Below are 15,388 nucleotides of genomic sequence, written 5' to 3' on the forward strand. Positions count from 1 at the left end.
AAGGAGGGGCCACAGAACCCCAAACCTGCCATCAGAGGCTGGATGTGACCCATATGATCAGCTCATGGCCAGAGCGATGGTGCTCAGAGCTGCTGCTTTGTGGCAGGGGGTAAGCGACCAAACTTGTGGAAAGGGCCCTGGGCTGTTTTCCCCATACCTGCCTGTTTGATATGATCCAGTGCATTCTAAAAGCAATGTAACTGACCTACAGAAATATCACTGTGAGCCAGGGCCCGATGTCTTCCCTAGCCCTCTGGCGCAGCGGTATTCAGACAAAGAGAAACTCCTCCAGAGGCTGGGAAATAGCCCCGCATTGGGCTTCAAGCTAGACCCTGTATGGAGACCTACCTTGAGAAGACTGATGCCTGGAGTGTGGCCCCCCTGCCAGTCTTGGATTAGGGAGGGGATTTTGGAGGGCTTGTGTTTCCCAAACACATAGGACCCTCCCACCCACATGGAATGGAGAGAACATTCAGATCTGCCTCGAGCTATAAATAGTAGAAGGCAGACTGGTCTAGTGATTAGAGCAGGGAGCCTTGGAGTTAAGACTCCTGGCTCTATCCTTGTCTCTACTTCTGACTCATTGTGTGACCTTGGGCAAATCACTTAACTTGTCTGTGCCTCAATTGCTCCATCTAAAATATAGGATACGGTATCTCCTTGTCTAGGGAGCTGTGACTCTTTACCCCTTAATGGTGGTGAAGCAGTTCAGCACATTTTATCAAAGGATCCCAGAGAAGCACAGGATATGGTTCTATTGAACACTCCCATCTGATTTTTGTTTTCAGCTGTTCCCTTTGGGTGGCACATTTGAAACACATGAAACAAGCAGCCTGATAAGTTTCCTTCCTGGATGAGCCATTTCTACTTTGGACTCAGTGGAAGCAGACCCAGCTGTACACTATTTAGTGGCGATCACTTAGTATTCCATACCAGTTCTGCTTTTGCTGAGCCCGCCCCCCCCAATGGAAATGACAAGGTGAGAAGGAGAATATATCCCTTTTCTCCCCTTTTCCTGGCTTTGTTTGAGCTGCTCCTGGAAGGCACGGGGGTTGCTCTGGGGGTTTTAGAAAGACTGTTAGGGGATTTACCACCACACACCAAAATCAGAGGGGGAAATCCTACAGCAGTATTCAGGCAGGTGCAGAGCTAGGAGTCATCTTCATTTCCAGCCTGCTCCTTTCTTTACCTCCTGTTTCTGGAAGCACAGATGCCCTTCTCTCTGATGATCTATGTCATGGTGTCTATCCCTGCCTATGGGCACCGTCTGCATCTCCCAGACCCAAAGAATAAAGAGCCTCTTGCTACCAGAAAAGGCAGGGGCCCCATCAAAACACACCCAGTGCTTTGGCAATTCAGGAACCTCTGCTTCCTGCAATATCAAGTTCACATTAAAAAGGTGGAAGAAGCAACTGAGTAAACTGCTGCAGTTTTGGGACAGGAATTGCACGAAACTGCCCCTGAAAACGCAGTTATTCATTTCAGGACAAAATGTTTACAGATTTCAGGTGTCTCCAGTTTTGGGTGCTCTACTTAAGACACCTTAGGCCATGCTTACACTGGGAGCACTTCACTGGTATAGTTACATCCACAAAGTGCTCCCAGGATTTAGCTTATACGTACAAAGCTGTGCTTTGTACAAGTTTAGTAAAACCACCCCCAGGAGTAAAACAGGCTCTACCGGTAAAAGTGCAGCTCTGCCAAGACAACTGCACCTACACTAGGGACTTCTGCCAGCAAAGCTGTGTCAGTCAGGATCACACCTCTTCTCACCCTTGACTACTCTCGCTATGCCAGCAGAAGTCTGTAAGGTACAGCTGGCCTAGGGACCAATTTTCAGAGGTGCATTTTAGGGAATTAAGGAGTCCTCTGCACCACAGAAAATCAAGCAGAAGACATCTCAGTGTGGAAACCCCAAAATTGCAGCACCCCAAATTGGGAAAAACTGAAAATCTGCCGGTATCTCTCAACACTTGAGTTCAACCTGGGATTTCACTCAAACAAGCAACGGGCCAGAGGACTCAGGTTTGAACAATTCTTTCTTGAATCAAAAGCTTTGGAACTCTGTGCACCCAGCACAGACAAGAAGAGCATATTGTTGGCCGTTGAGTTAAATTCCAACAGGTGCATCATCTTTCTGGTCTTCTTAAGTTTCATCAGACAAATTCACAAACAAACGTATCCCTTACTTTGTTACCAAGACATATCTAAATTCTATAGAAATGTTTTCATTATCATGGTGGAAAACGTGGACCCAATCATGCTCTTAGCAACCCTGGGATAAATCTGGAGTGCGCCCTTTTAACACAATTGTAGACACACGCATAGGAAAGAATTTGTCCCTATAATGCCAAGTCCTGGTCTACACACCCAGTTGCATCAGTTTCACTCAATCACTTGACCTTTAATGAAACTGGTGCAATTTCTGTGCAAGCCCTACCCAACCAATGCTCTACAGCAGTGGTTTTCAACCTTTTTTCACTTGTGGATCCCTAAAAAATTTCAAATGGAGGCAAAGACCCCTTTGGAAATCTTAGACATAGTCTGTGGACCTCTGGTTGAAAACCACTCCTCTAGAGCTACTTATTTTGGATAGGGCAACCCTGTTGTGTAAACACTTACTACATTAAGAAGATGCCAGTTTCTCTCGTGCAGGGTAAAAAGGGAACTGTGAAATTTGTTAGTCTCTAAGGTGCCACAAGTACTCCTGTTCTTTCTGCTACTCTGAAACCTGTCAAGATTCATGGGGAGTTTCTTAAGGGAAAGGGAGAAAGCCACACACACACACAAAGAGCTGCTTGCCTTTAATGCCCTCTCCTCTCCCAATGAATTCTTGGTGAGGTCAGATGGCCAGATAAGTTCAAACTGAGGTGTTTAGGAGAGGATACAAGGAAAAGAAGATGGGATTCTCCTGAGTCTGTTGTTGGCTGATATGTTTGTTTCACATCATAACTCAGTGACAGAATGGCAGCAGTCACAGGGACAGGTACCTGCTCATTCCTCATCCCTGAAAGAGCATAGAGGTGGTGTGAAGAGATGGAACAGGGGGACAAAGATGACTAATAGAGAGGGGCCCATTCCGCATTCTAACACTCCTGAACTTTGCGGTGGGGAAGCGAGAGGAGGTTTCAAGTTTGAGCCAGAGTTCAGAATGTTGCAAAGGGCCCTTACCTTGGACCATAAGCCCTGACTCTGCATCACCCCACAAGTGAGTCACAATTTGCATGTTATTGGTTACACCCCGCTCTAGTGAGCAACCTGTACTGGAGATCAGCAGCTCCCGGAAAAGTGGAGGTGATAGGTCTGGGTTTTTGTTTTTTTAAATTAATTTAGTTCTATACTGTACAAATCAAACCATTCACTCAGCACTGCCAGTTACAGTTCAGAGGCCCATGATAAGCTTCTAATTTGATGCATAATCTGATAAGTGGCCAAAGCACAAGCTATGCGAAGGTGTAAAGAGAATAAACACACAGGGCAGTGACTATCTTTTTGTTCTGGGTTTGTACAGCACCTAAGCACAATGAGGTCCTGGTTGGTAACTAGGGCTCAGATGCTACCATGAAACAAATATATAATAATAGCAATACACAGAGAACCTCACCATCTGCCAAAGACAAACAGAAGCATCAATGCAATATTGCCAATCCTTCGCTTTGGCTGCACAATGGAGCAAACCTCCCAGCCCCCAACAGGTTGCAGGCTCTAAGAAATCAATTAATTTTTGGGGCAAGGGAGGGGAATATTGTTTCCTGAGGCAGCTGATGTATGTGTAAATTCAAATCAATGCGCTTTGATATTTCTCACTTCATAAAATTGGAGTGCCCTCAGAAAAAGAGACTTCTTCATACAACAGGGGAACTCAAGGGGCTGAATCTGCTATCCCCTCTCATAGTTTGTCACTGGTGTTACTTTGTTGATTTCTATTGTTAGGAAGATCAGAATCAGTCCCAATGAGCTAATTCAGCTGTTAAATTTATAGTATTTATTCCCCTATTTACAGAGCCTGAAGTGTCCTTGTCCAATACTTGTAAAAGAGTTAATTGTTTCACATTAGTGGATTTACAATTCTGTGGATTAGGGGATTCCTTTCAGGTATTCCCAGCAGGAGAGCTGCTAACTCTGGGACTTTCACACCACCATTGTGGAGAATGTGACAAATGCAGGTGAAAATCTTATTCAACACCCCTCTGGTCCTGAAATGGTGTGTGGATTTTTTCGAGCAATTCTATATCTTTCTTCAGAAAAAGCTATTAATACATTTCACCCACTCTTTAAAAAGAAAAAAAAATTGTGGGGGAGGGAGAAAGCTGGAGGGGATTTTGCAAAGGTTCAATCTTCTCAGGCTTTGACAAAAGGATAGGGGAACCGTCCTGAAGGGCAGAAAAGAATTTTCTGATTTTAATAGGTGGTAGCTTTTGTTTAGCTCTTAGCGCCCCGCTGCTGGACACCACCAGCTAAAAGAACAGCTAATACTAGCAAAAACAACGAGGAGTCCTTGTGGCACCTTAGAGACAAACAAATTTGTTTGGGCATAAGCTTTCGTGGCATGCATCTGATGAAGTGGGTTCTAGCCCACAAAAGCTTATGCCCAAATAAATTTGTTAGTCTCTAAAGGTGCCACAAAGACCCCTCCTTGTTTTTGCTGATACAGACTAACACGGCTACCACTCTGTAACCTGTCACCATGCAAAGCTAATACAAGGTAATTCTAAAATATTTTTGAATTGGAGAAACTTTTATTAGCCAGAGACATTAACACATCTGTATTTGGTTAAAAATTAATGGATTTTCCCACTCTCACCCACGCAGAAACACACCACCAGACTTTGCTTTTACAGGGAATGTTGGTAATTTTCCATCCTAAGACACTTTATTATATGCAGCAGGCATGAGATAGGATTGATTTTTCTTCTAGAAAAATCAAAACCCAGCTCCGTACAGAAAAGAATTCTGAGCGTCTAGTGTCCTAGGAAACCCCTGCTGTGAAATCATAAACATTAACATTTATGATTCGAAAAAATAATGATCCTGAAGGCACCAAGATTCTCCAGTTACTGTTTGTTTCTTTTAGCTGCTTTATACCAGATGTCTTTCCCTTATTGACTTCAATGGAAACTGCTCCTTACTTTTGAAAATCTGTCCACTTATTTGAGCACCTAGATTTAGGAGCCCAGACGGAAAATCTTGGCCTGGGACATTTTGTGATGCTCACAGGGAAAGCAACAGCACCGAGTACTCAGGACTTGAATCTGGGCACTACTTGCTTTCTGATTAAATAACAGACCACCTTTGTCTGAAAAGCGAAGCTAATGCCATGTACCTGGAGACTTGTCAGAAAGCATCACAAGAGACATGATCGCCGAAGGCACTTGACTGCGGTTGTTGCCCATTCCTCATAAATGCCCTCAGCAGCCAAAAAAATATACATTCCTGCGCTCCTTTGATTATGCTCAGCGTGGCCCATTAACAGTCCCTTGACCTTTCATACGAGCAGAGGACCTGGCTGTCAGGCGGCACGCTGGGTGCTCTCCTCCTTCCACCCGAGAAGTGGCTGATTGCCCGGGGGCCCGGCTGTCTAGTCCGCTACCTCGTTTAACGTCCTTCGGCCTAGCGGGGGAAATGCAACCCCCGAGCGCGCGCGCGGGCATCTGCAGGGCTGTGGAGGGTTCAATACGAGCCTAGGGCAAGGCGGAGGGAAATCCGGGGTAAGGTTTTGAATGTCTCATGGAAACACATGCAGCAAATTCCCTTCACCTGAGGAAGTTTTTTTTGTTTTTTTTTTAAACTGCCCCAAATTGTCTTTCCCGGTGCAGAGTTCCTTCTGCACGAGTCGGAGTCGCAGTCGCAGCCCCCCCCCCCCCAGACTTCCTCGCCACTTGCACCCCCCGGTTTCTCGGGGGCACAGGGCGGCCGGGCCCCCCCGGCACCCGGGCGAGGCTTGGGCGGGAAGCGGAGGCGGGCGGGGGCACGTCCAGCCCCGGGGGCACGGGCGGGGGCGGCCGCGGCTGCGGGCCCCGCTGGAGAGCGGAGCCGGGGCGGGCGGGCGGCCGGCGGGGCTCCGGGAACGGCAGCCCGGCCGCGGTAAGACGGGCGGGGCAAAAGGGCACAGACAGGGGCTGAATCGCCGGGTCAGGTGAAAGGGGCTAGATTCCGCTCTCCCCGGCCGCTGCTCGGACCCGCCTCTGGGTCCCGGCGCCCGAGCGCGCCGCGGCCGCCCATGTGCCCGGAGCTGTACGGAACCAGCACGCCTGGGAGCCGCCATGACGCTACGCGGGACGGGGGGGGGTAGGGTATGGGTGCCGCCATGATGTTCGGCGCATGCGTGGTGGCTCACGGAGGCTCTCCATTGAGAAGAATCTGGGGAGGGGGAGGAGCCGAGGCGTGAGGCGCCGCCGAAGGGGCGGGGCTAGGCTCCGGGGCGCTGCTCCCTCCCTCCGGCCATGGCCACTGTGGATACCGAGGTGAGTGAGAGCGGCAGCGTCCATCTACCCCGGGCGGGGGAGAAGGCGGGGAGGGGGGTTAAGTGGTATCACCCAGGGCCAAACAGGCTCTGTGGGAGGAGAGGAGGGGCCCTGTCCCCCGCCCGCCCCATGGTTCAGTCCAACTCCGCGCTGAGGGGAAGAATGTGGGAGCTGGTGCCATTGTGTGGGGGGGCCCGGGACTCTGTATAACTCACACCCCTCCCCGGCTAGCGAGTGGTATGGGCCATGCAGATGCCGGGGCCCCTAATGGGCAGCCGCCAGGCAGGTTCCGGGGCCCACGTGGCCGTGAGCCGGGCAGAGGTGGAGCTGAGCCCGGCAGCGTCCAGGGCCCGCGCTGGCCGTGGGGGGTGAGCGCCGCGGGGGCCGTATGGCTCCCTCAGGGTGCCGGGCCCGAGGCTCCTCTGGGCCGCTCAGGGGGCAGGGCTCCGTGCGGGGTGTTATGAGCCATTCAGTGCCCCGGGCCCACGGGGCGGGGATGAGCCGGGCAGGGGGCGGGGCGCGCGAGGGGTCGGTCCCCCTCAGAGCCGGCCTGGGGGTCCGCGGGGGTCGGCGGCCCCATGGGGATCATTGGCCCCATGGGGATCCGGGGCCCCATGGGGCCGTTACGGGCCCCAGGGCGATCGCTGGCCCCATGGGGGTCGCTGGATGCCGGTGTCACTGGCCCCGGAGACCCGTTTGCCAGGTGGTTGCCCCCCCGAAAGCCGAGGTGCAAAGCCTTCCACGGGGGACAAGCCATGCGCGGCTCCTGGGGGGTGGGGCTTGAACCATGGAAGCTGGGGGGGGGGCTGTAACTGGAGGGATGGGGGGAGCCTCTGCCTTTTAGGGTGACTGTGTGTCCCTGACCCCTGTGCTTAGCCCTGTCCCACCCTGGCCAGTTTTGTAAGAAGCGGCTCGTCGCCCTGGTTTTCGTAAAACCCTTGGGCGCCGCGCTGAAGGGTGCTGAACCGGTGACTTTGACAGCAGGCTGCTTCATCACATGTGGGCCTCAAGCACCATCCCCCCACACCCATCACCTACTGACATGGGGCGGCAGCTTCTGAGGGCCCTGTCCTGGCAAGAGGAATGAGTCCTGGGGATCCATTAACCCCAGAGATCACTAGGGAGCTGCATGGTGTGGGCCCCAATGGGTAGTTATGAAAGGAAGATTGGTTGTCTGTTTCTTATTCACTGTTGGGGTTTTAAGCACTCACTAGAGGGGGAGATGATTCCCCCACTCCAGTGGTGACAGCTGATACGCACTTACCCTCCGCACATGCACACATTCAGGGCTTCTCTCAAGACCAGCTCCCTTTCCCCCCAGAATAACCTTGTGACTAATGTATCAGTGTCACCACAGTCCCAAGTAACTCCGAGGGTACTGTGTCAATACTCTTTTGCTCTGCCCTCCCCTGCACATTGAAATCAATATAAAATTTCCTCCTTCTTCCAACTTAACCAATGAGTACAACATAACCCCCGCACATGCACAACCAATTAATCAAGGGGGTGGTGTTTCATTACCATCCACTCATCTCAGTTATAGGATGTGTGGAGATTTTGGAAGGATGCATTTAGAATCAATACAACCTCTTAAACAAGTGAAGTTGGAGGTGGTGAAAAGGAAAAACATTTTTATTAAACAGGCCCATTCCAGATTACATTGAGGAAAATGAGCCTTCAAAAAGAGCAGAAGTTGGCATCTTGAGCTGGAGTGGGGGTGATGGGACTGTGGGGAGTTGGGTCGGCAAATTTTCCATTGGGGAAAACTACTTTTTGGGCCTAGGAACTTTTAAGGGTTCCATGAAAATGAAGGAGATTCCAGGCTGCTCTTTGGTTGCTGAGTGTGTATCAATTGGCATCCTTTTCCTTTTCCTTTCCCTTTGCCTGCTTAGCAGTAGTTTAGATGAGGAGGGCTCCTCGTTACTACAGAGAATTCTTTCCCCGGTGTCTGGCTGCAGGGTCTTGCCCAGATGCTAAGGGCCTAACGGATCACCATATTTGGGGTCGGGAAGGAATTTTCCCCTGGGTTAAGATTGGCAGAGATCCTGTTTTTTAAATTTTTTCCTTCCTCTGCAGGGTGGGGCATGGGTCACTTACCGGTTTAAACTAGTGTAAAGGGTGGATTCTCTGTAACTTGAAGTCTTTAAATCATGATTTGAGGACTTTCAGTAACTCAGCTAGAGGGTATGGATCTATTACAGGAGTGGGTGGGTGAGGTTCTGTGACCTGCAATGTGCAGGAGGTGGGACTAGATGTTCACGATAGTCCCTTCTGGCCTTAAAGTCTGAGTTGGTGCAGCAGCCTCGACAGTCAAGGTTATGTTGATCAGAAAAAGGTGATGTTGAAGGACCGGAGAGCCCCCTGGGTCATAAATGGGGTTGGAGGTTGTGACACACTTTGGGAGATGGAATGTATTGGGACTTTGTCAGAGATAGTGAATTCAGAACATAAAGGTTCCATCCATGAAGATTTTATTTTGACTCAACACTCACGTTCAGTAGTTTGAAATGCACCGAGTCTGAAATGCTAGGGAATTTATCAAATTCGGATCCAAAATCCCTGAAGGAAGTGGTGTTTGCCAGCTACCCTCACCACATGATGGCAATTAGTCATCAGATTCATAGCTCTAAATATCCCCAAAGATTACACAGATTCATAACTCTAAATGTCCCAGTAAAGAAATACAGGCATCACACTGAGCGAAGATACCTTTTGCTTGCTTTGCTACCAAATGCAAGGCTAAGACTTTCCCCCAAGCTTTCTTTTCGAACATAGTCTCAGAATATACAAGTTGCACTGAAGTAAGGAATAAACAGTTGCAGCAGTGAACAAGAGGACATGCACAGGAGAACAGACAGGATAATAATACTATTGTATATTTTATATATCAACTGGATACAAAAAGCTGCTGCACAGTTAATGATCAGTATCCTCCCACAGCCTGGCTGCACCTGACGTTACAGGTATGCAGTAGTATATGCTATAACATTTCACAGCTTTCTGGTTTAATCCTATATTCAAAATACTGCAGTGTGGCAGAAGGAATTTCAGCCCCATGTGGGATGACATTTGTGGCAGTGTTACGCAGATGGTAACATTAGCAGTTCTTTGTAAAATAGTTCGAAGGTGGAACGCTCAATCTAAACGCTTATCAGGTGAGATCTTGAATTTCTTACTCAGGGAAAGCCTTCTTAACTTCAGTAGGCATTTTGCTCAAGTAAGGACCATATACATCATATTCAGTCACAATTGCAGTCTAGAGGCCTGATCCTGCTGCTCTTATTCATGTGAGTAATAACCGTAGGGCTTTTAAAGGGGATCAGGTATTAATCTTGCTGTGTGATTTAAGAGTTAGTATCCAGGCAATTCCGTCATTTTAATACACCAAATTCTGCCTTCAGCTACAGTGGTTGATTGATGTGGCACTGCATGGTTGTAACCAAGGGCTCTTTCCCCATGAACTCTTTATATATAGTTTAGTCTTGCAAATAAAAATGTACACATACTGTGGGAAAAATCTCCAAGGATCTTGGCTGAGGGGTTATTTCATATACAATTATCTGGAGAAACTATTGAGTATTATTCCTCTGAGGGCACTGGCTTAATATCTACAGACACATCAGTGGGACATGGAGGGCAGAGGGGAAATGATGAGTTATTTAGATCACTCTCATAGTTTAGTCTTTCCTCCCCCTTTGTCCCTCCCAGCTCCAAGAAGTTTAGGGACCAGATTCTCCCCTGATTTATACCATATGTAACCCCACTGACATCAATGGGGATGGAGTGCATATAAATCAGGGCAGAATATTGGAAACTGATGTAGATTTTTAGACTAGAGGCTAGCAGTTTGGTTTGTAAAGGCTAGCCCGTAGGAGGAGTAGCCCTTACATCCTGCAACTGGAATGGTAAAGCAGGGACTGTCAGATCCTTCTCCGTCATCCCATGATCAGTTTGTATTGCCAGATAATAACAATAACACTTAGCTCTTATATAGCGCTTGTCCTTAGTAGATCTCCCAGCACTTTACACGGGAGGTAAGCACCTTAGCGAAGAAACTGAGTGGGATTGGGGAATTGTGTTGTGGTCAAGAGACGTGGTTTGTTCTTTCCTATGTGAGCTTTGTGCTCAGAAAACAGGACATGTCTGATCTACCCTACATAAAGAATAAGCATTTGTAATCTAGAACAAACACGTGAGCAGTGTCCACACCAGACTTTACAAACATGTTAAGTACCTCAAGTTAAATGGCAATCCGTTAACTCTAGGGAAAAATGTCTAGAGTAATGAAGCCCGTGCTGAGGCTGGGGGCAGAAATCAGTATTTAGCACCAACCTAAGCACTGAAAGGCAGGCTTATTCTGCAGTGACTTATCCCTTGTGGCAAGCCATACAGGATGGGATTCATAGATTCTGAGGCTGGACGGGACCATTGTGATCATCTAGTGTGACCTCCTGTATAAAACAGGCCAGAGAATGTCTCCAAAATAATTCAGAGAACAGATCTTCTAGAAAAACAGCCAATCTTGATTTAAAAATTGTGGGTGATGGAGAATCCACCACAACCCTTGGGAAATTGTTCCAATGGTTAATTACCCTCACTGTTAAAAATTTACACCTTACTTGCAGTCTGAATTTGTCTAGCTTCATCTTCCAGCCATTGGATTGTATTACACCTTTCCTGGCTAGACTGAAGAGCCCATTATTAAATATTTGTTCCCTGTGTAGGTACTTATTGACTGTAATCAAGTCACCCTTAATCTTCTGTTTGTTAAGCTAAATAGATTGAGCTCCTTGAGTCTGTCACCTCAAGGCAGGTTTTCCAATCCTTTAATCATTCTTGTGGCTCTTCTCTGAACCCTCTTTAATTTATCAACATTCTTCTTGAATTGTGGGCACTAGAACTGGATGCGGAATTTTAGCAGGGGTCGCACCAGTGCCATGTACAAAGGTAAAATAACCTCTCCACTCCTACCTGAGATTTCCCTGTTTACGCATTCCAGGATCACATTAGCTTTTTGGCCACAACAGCACAGTGGGAGGTCATGTGCAGCTGATTATCCACCACACCACAACCCCCAAATCTTTTTCAGAGTCACCACTCCCTAGGATAGAATCCCCCATCCTGTAAGTATGGCCTACCTTCTTTGTTCCTTGATGGATACATTTACATTTAGCCATATTTAAACGCATATTGTTTTCTTGCACCCAGTTTACCAAGCACTCTAGATCACTCTGAATCAATGACCTGTCCTCTCCATTATTTACCACTCACCCAATTTTTGTACCATCTGCAAAGTTGATCAGTGATGATTTTATGTTTTCTTCCAGATCATTAATAAAAATGATAAATAGTGTAGGGCTAAGAACTGATCCCTGCGGGAACCCATTGGAAACACACACACTCAATAATGACTCCCTGTTTACAGCTGCATTTTGAGACCTATCTGTAGAACCGTATCTGTGCCCCTGTAGTGTCTGGAGTGTAGACATACCCTCAGTTTTTATACCTAGAGTAGTTCATCTACATGGTAGCTAATGGTTGAGAGTCTAGTTAATTAACTGTGCTGCAAGTATGATACAGACAGGACCCACACAGGAGATACCTGCCTTCTTTACTGCTCCTGCGGATGATTTTTGTTCATTACAGGTTTTTATATAAGGTTAGTTTGATTCTTTAGGTCTTAGACCTTAGAGTCAACAGCATGCTGAAGATTAAAGCTTGGGGACCTGACTCACTTCTTGCTCTCACCAATTTTACCCCAGCGCAGCTGCAGGTTCATTGAGTTTGGTGGAGATACTCTGGATTTGCGCCAGCATGAGTGAGAAGAACCTCAAGCCCTGGGTCTTTTGGAAATGTGCCCTTTCTAAACTGATAACTTGGGATAAAGTTCCCCCACGGTACATGGGGCCCAGGCAAAGCCCCAAAGGGGTGCATTTTATCTGTGATGAATAAGAAGTGGGGTATGTCCTCCTCCTCCCCCCCGACATCTGTGTCAGGGTTGGGTCAGTTTGCTAATCAAGGCATGTCTTCCCAAGGTCTGTTGATGAACAAAGCTGCTGGCCCATCTGTTGTGTGATACAGTCACCAACAGGTTCTGCAGTTTTCACCTTGGAGGAGTAGCCCTTAAGTAAGCTTGAAAACAAGTAGATTCCAAACAAGGATGCAGTTTCTCCTGGGTCTAGAGAAATTTCTGTGAAAATTGGTGTCTGGTTTCTGTGCTTTGAATAAACCGGCTCTAGTTAGAAATGATTTTTTCTTCTTTTATCTGTTCATCAGTAAGATCTTTTTTCTGGAGATGCTTTTATCTTTACAGATGATGGATGACAAGCCAACCCCATAGGGCCAGATTCTCAAGTGCTCAGCATCCACCATTGGGACCAGACTGTCCGAGGAACTTGGTACCCATGGCTCCTGTTGTGACACCCTGGCTAGCTTTTCAACAGAGCACCAACATGCTGAGCACATTTGAAAACGTGGCTCAGTGATAAGACTCTGCCGGGCTTTGAGCCTTGCTCTTAACCCCTGAGCCAGCAAGAGTTGGGTGTGCTCTCTCATCAGCTCCTGGAAATACTTTGTGTTGTGGATTAAGGGACAGCATTTACTGGCTCCAGCAGGGTTTCTGTTCCCTGGCCCCTGGATGGAAGGACAATACTGTAATAGGCCATTGAGTGTAGGGATGCAGGAAGAGCTCTGGGCAGAATGAGAAACCACTCCACGTAAGTGACTTCCTCAGAGTTTCCCACTTTCAGTTTTGCAGGTGACGTGATCTCCTGTCTTCTTTAAGTCCTGCCCTGCTCTGCCTCCTCTTCTCAGTTACTCCTGATGGCTGATTTCCTCTCAGGATCCCTGGCTCATAAGTGAGGAGAGTTCTCTGCTGTGCTTGCCTGGGCCCATTATTTTTAACACATAAGCTGCTTCAGGTAAGTTAAAATAAGAAAACCTCTTGCATTTTAAATTCCTCTCTCTCTTTTTCACATGAGTGATCCAGAAGGCCATGACTTGATGGGCAAAAAAAAAAAAATGTTTTCTTCAATTGTGTTAACTCAGTAGAGTTAGCTTAACAGTAAGCCAGTGTGAGCTCGTCTACACAGGAAAAAATGGGTGTGTTTGCAGCCACGTTAGCCCCGCTCTAGGCTAAAATGTGGCCAGTTAATCCAGCTTCAGAGGTTTTAGTCTTCACTAGGGGAAAAAAAGGTGTTCTGTCTTTTTGTTTGTTTGTTTACCACATGTTAGCTAACGTGGTAAACAAACCTAATGTGGACAAAGCAGTTGGTAGTTTTCGCACATGTTAGCATGTCACGGTAAACTCTGTGGGCATACCTTGGGTTTGCTTATCCGCTAACACGCATGAGAACTACCAACTGCCTTGTCTATGTTAGGTGCTACACCTTTTTTCCTAGTGTGGATGCTCCCAATGGGCCTTTAATCATGTTAAGCTAGCACCCTTTTCTGCCCATGTAGACAAACCCAAAGCTACAATAAATTCAGCTAATATGAGTTCAGATGTGTTAGCCTGTGTATTAAGGAGCATTAAAAGAGGGCTTTTCAATTACTTTAAGCTAATTCAGTTGAGCAAACAAGATGGAAGAAAGCCCCCTTTATGCCCATCAAGACAGAGCCTAGGAGGTCTGATAAACCGTCCAACAAGTGAGAAATATTCTTCTGGGAGGACTGCTTGCATTCTTAAGGCTATATTCTGGGCCCCTCCTTACCATCCTGCAGTTTGCTTCTATATTACATGATTTTGTCTGAGTCTAAATTTGAATATAGTTTGGTTCCATGGGATGAGACATTGCAGAGGATTCCTTGCTGCTCTGACATAACGTACAGATAACTACTGAACAAGATGAGCATGTATGATACTGGGAGTGGATAAGAATCTACTTGTGTGGATAAGGAACTGGATGGAGGGTAAAGACAGGCCATTCAATATTAAATTCACCCCTTTCAGTGTCTTTGCCAGGGGGATTTCTCAAGGGCAGTGATGAGCGGTAAGCGGGACGGCAAGTGGATTGGAATGGTAAATCAGTGCATTCAGGCCTAGTTCTGTTTGCATATCAATAGTCTGGAAGAAGCAGCACGCAATAAAGGGAGGAAAGTTGCAGATGGACAGCTAGGGAGGAAATCAGTGCAGAGGCAGTAGGCAACCAGATTCAGATTGACTTGGATAGACTAGGATTATAGGCAGGTAAATGGCTATTGCTATGCCATGTTGAGAAATGTCAAGTAACCTGAGCAAGGGCAAAAATTCAAAAAAGGGTTATTGCTTCTCAGGGCAGACAGCACAACACACAGATCAGGAAAAGGATTTGGGGCTTATAGTGGATAGAGCACCCAAAACCATCAGCACAAAATTTGGGGCTGAATTAATAGATAGAGGTAATATTGGTGCCCAAAGGCTATAATGACAGGCACTTTAGAGACAGTCAGCTGGGTTTTGAAATGAGGTATTTTAGCACAGTGCAGGAAATCAGTGATTCTGCCTGTGGTGTGATGTGCTCATTGGTGGTCGTGCTTTGATTAAAAAAGGAAGGGGACACAGGGATTCTTCCACGTGTGGAGAATGAATAGTACAGAGTAGCCAGAATTAATCTGTTGACCATGGCTATACAGAGAGCCATGGGAACCCAGGACTGAAATGAGGGGATCTCAGTGAGGAGCTAATGATGACCTTTGTATGACTTGAAGGGAACAGAAATGCTGTGTGCTTCAGCCCTGTTTAGATTACGATGAAAGGTGTATTTGTAAAACCTGTTAGCTTAGATGTTTTAACTAACACATTTTAAACCTCTAGTGTAGAGAGGGCAAGTTGTATTTTAATGCATATTAGTTGGTCGAGATTAATCCTAAGTTTCCCTTTATGGTTCACCTTGAACTGTTAATTTGTTAAAATACAAATTGCAGTGTTGCCAACTTTTACGATA

At 47.1% G+C, this 15,388-nt stretch overlaps 1 protein-coding gene across 3 annotated transcripts in view; it reads left to right on the forward strand.

The window, feature by feature from the left end:
- Positions 1-6,328: 6,328 nt before the first annotated feature.
- EHMT1 (euchromatic histone lysine methyltransferase 1) overlaps positions 6,329-15,388 on the forward strand; it is a 170,200-nt gene continuing 161,140 nt past the window's right edge. For 2 of the 3 annotated variants that reach the window (XM_074973874.1, XM_074973872.1), the window contains exons 1-2: positions 6,329-6,464; positions 13,214-13,384. The gene's annotated coding sequence lies outside the window, so the exon portion shown is untranslated. The remainder of the gene's footprint in view (positions 6,465-13,213; positions 13,385-15,388) is intronic. The other variant, XM_074973873.1, reaches the window with a different exon arrangement.

This window comes from Natator depressus, chromosome 16 (assembly GCF_965152275.1).
Source record: "Natator depressus isolate rNatDep1 chromosome 16, rNatDep2.hap1, whole genome shotgun sequence".
NCBI lineage: Eukaryota > Metazoa > Chordata > Testudines > Cheloniidae > Natator > Natator depressus.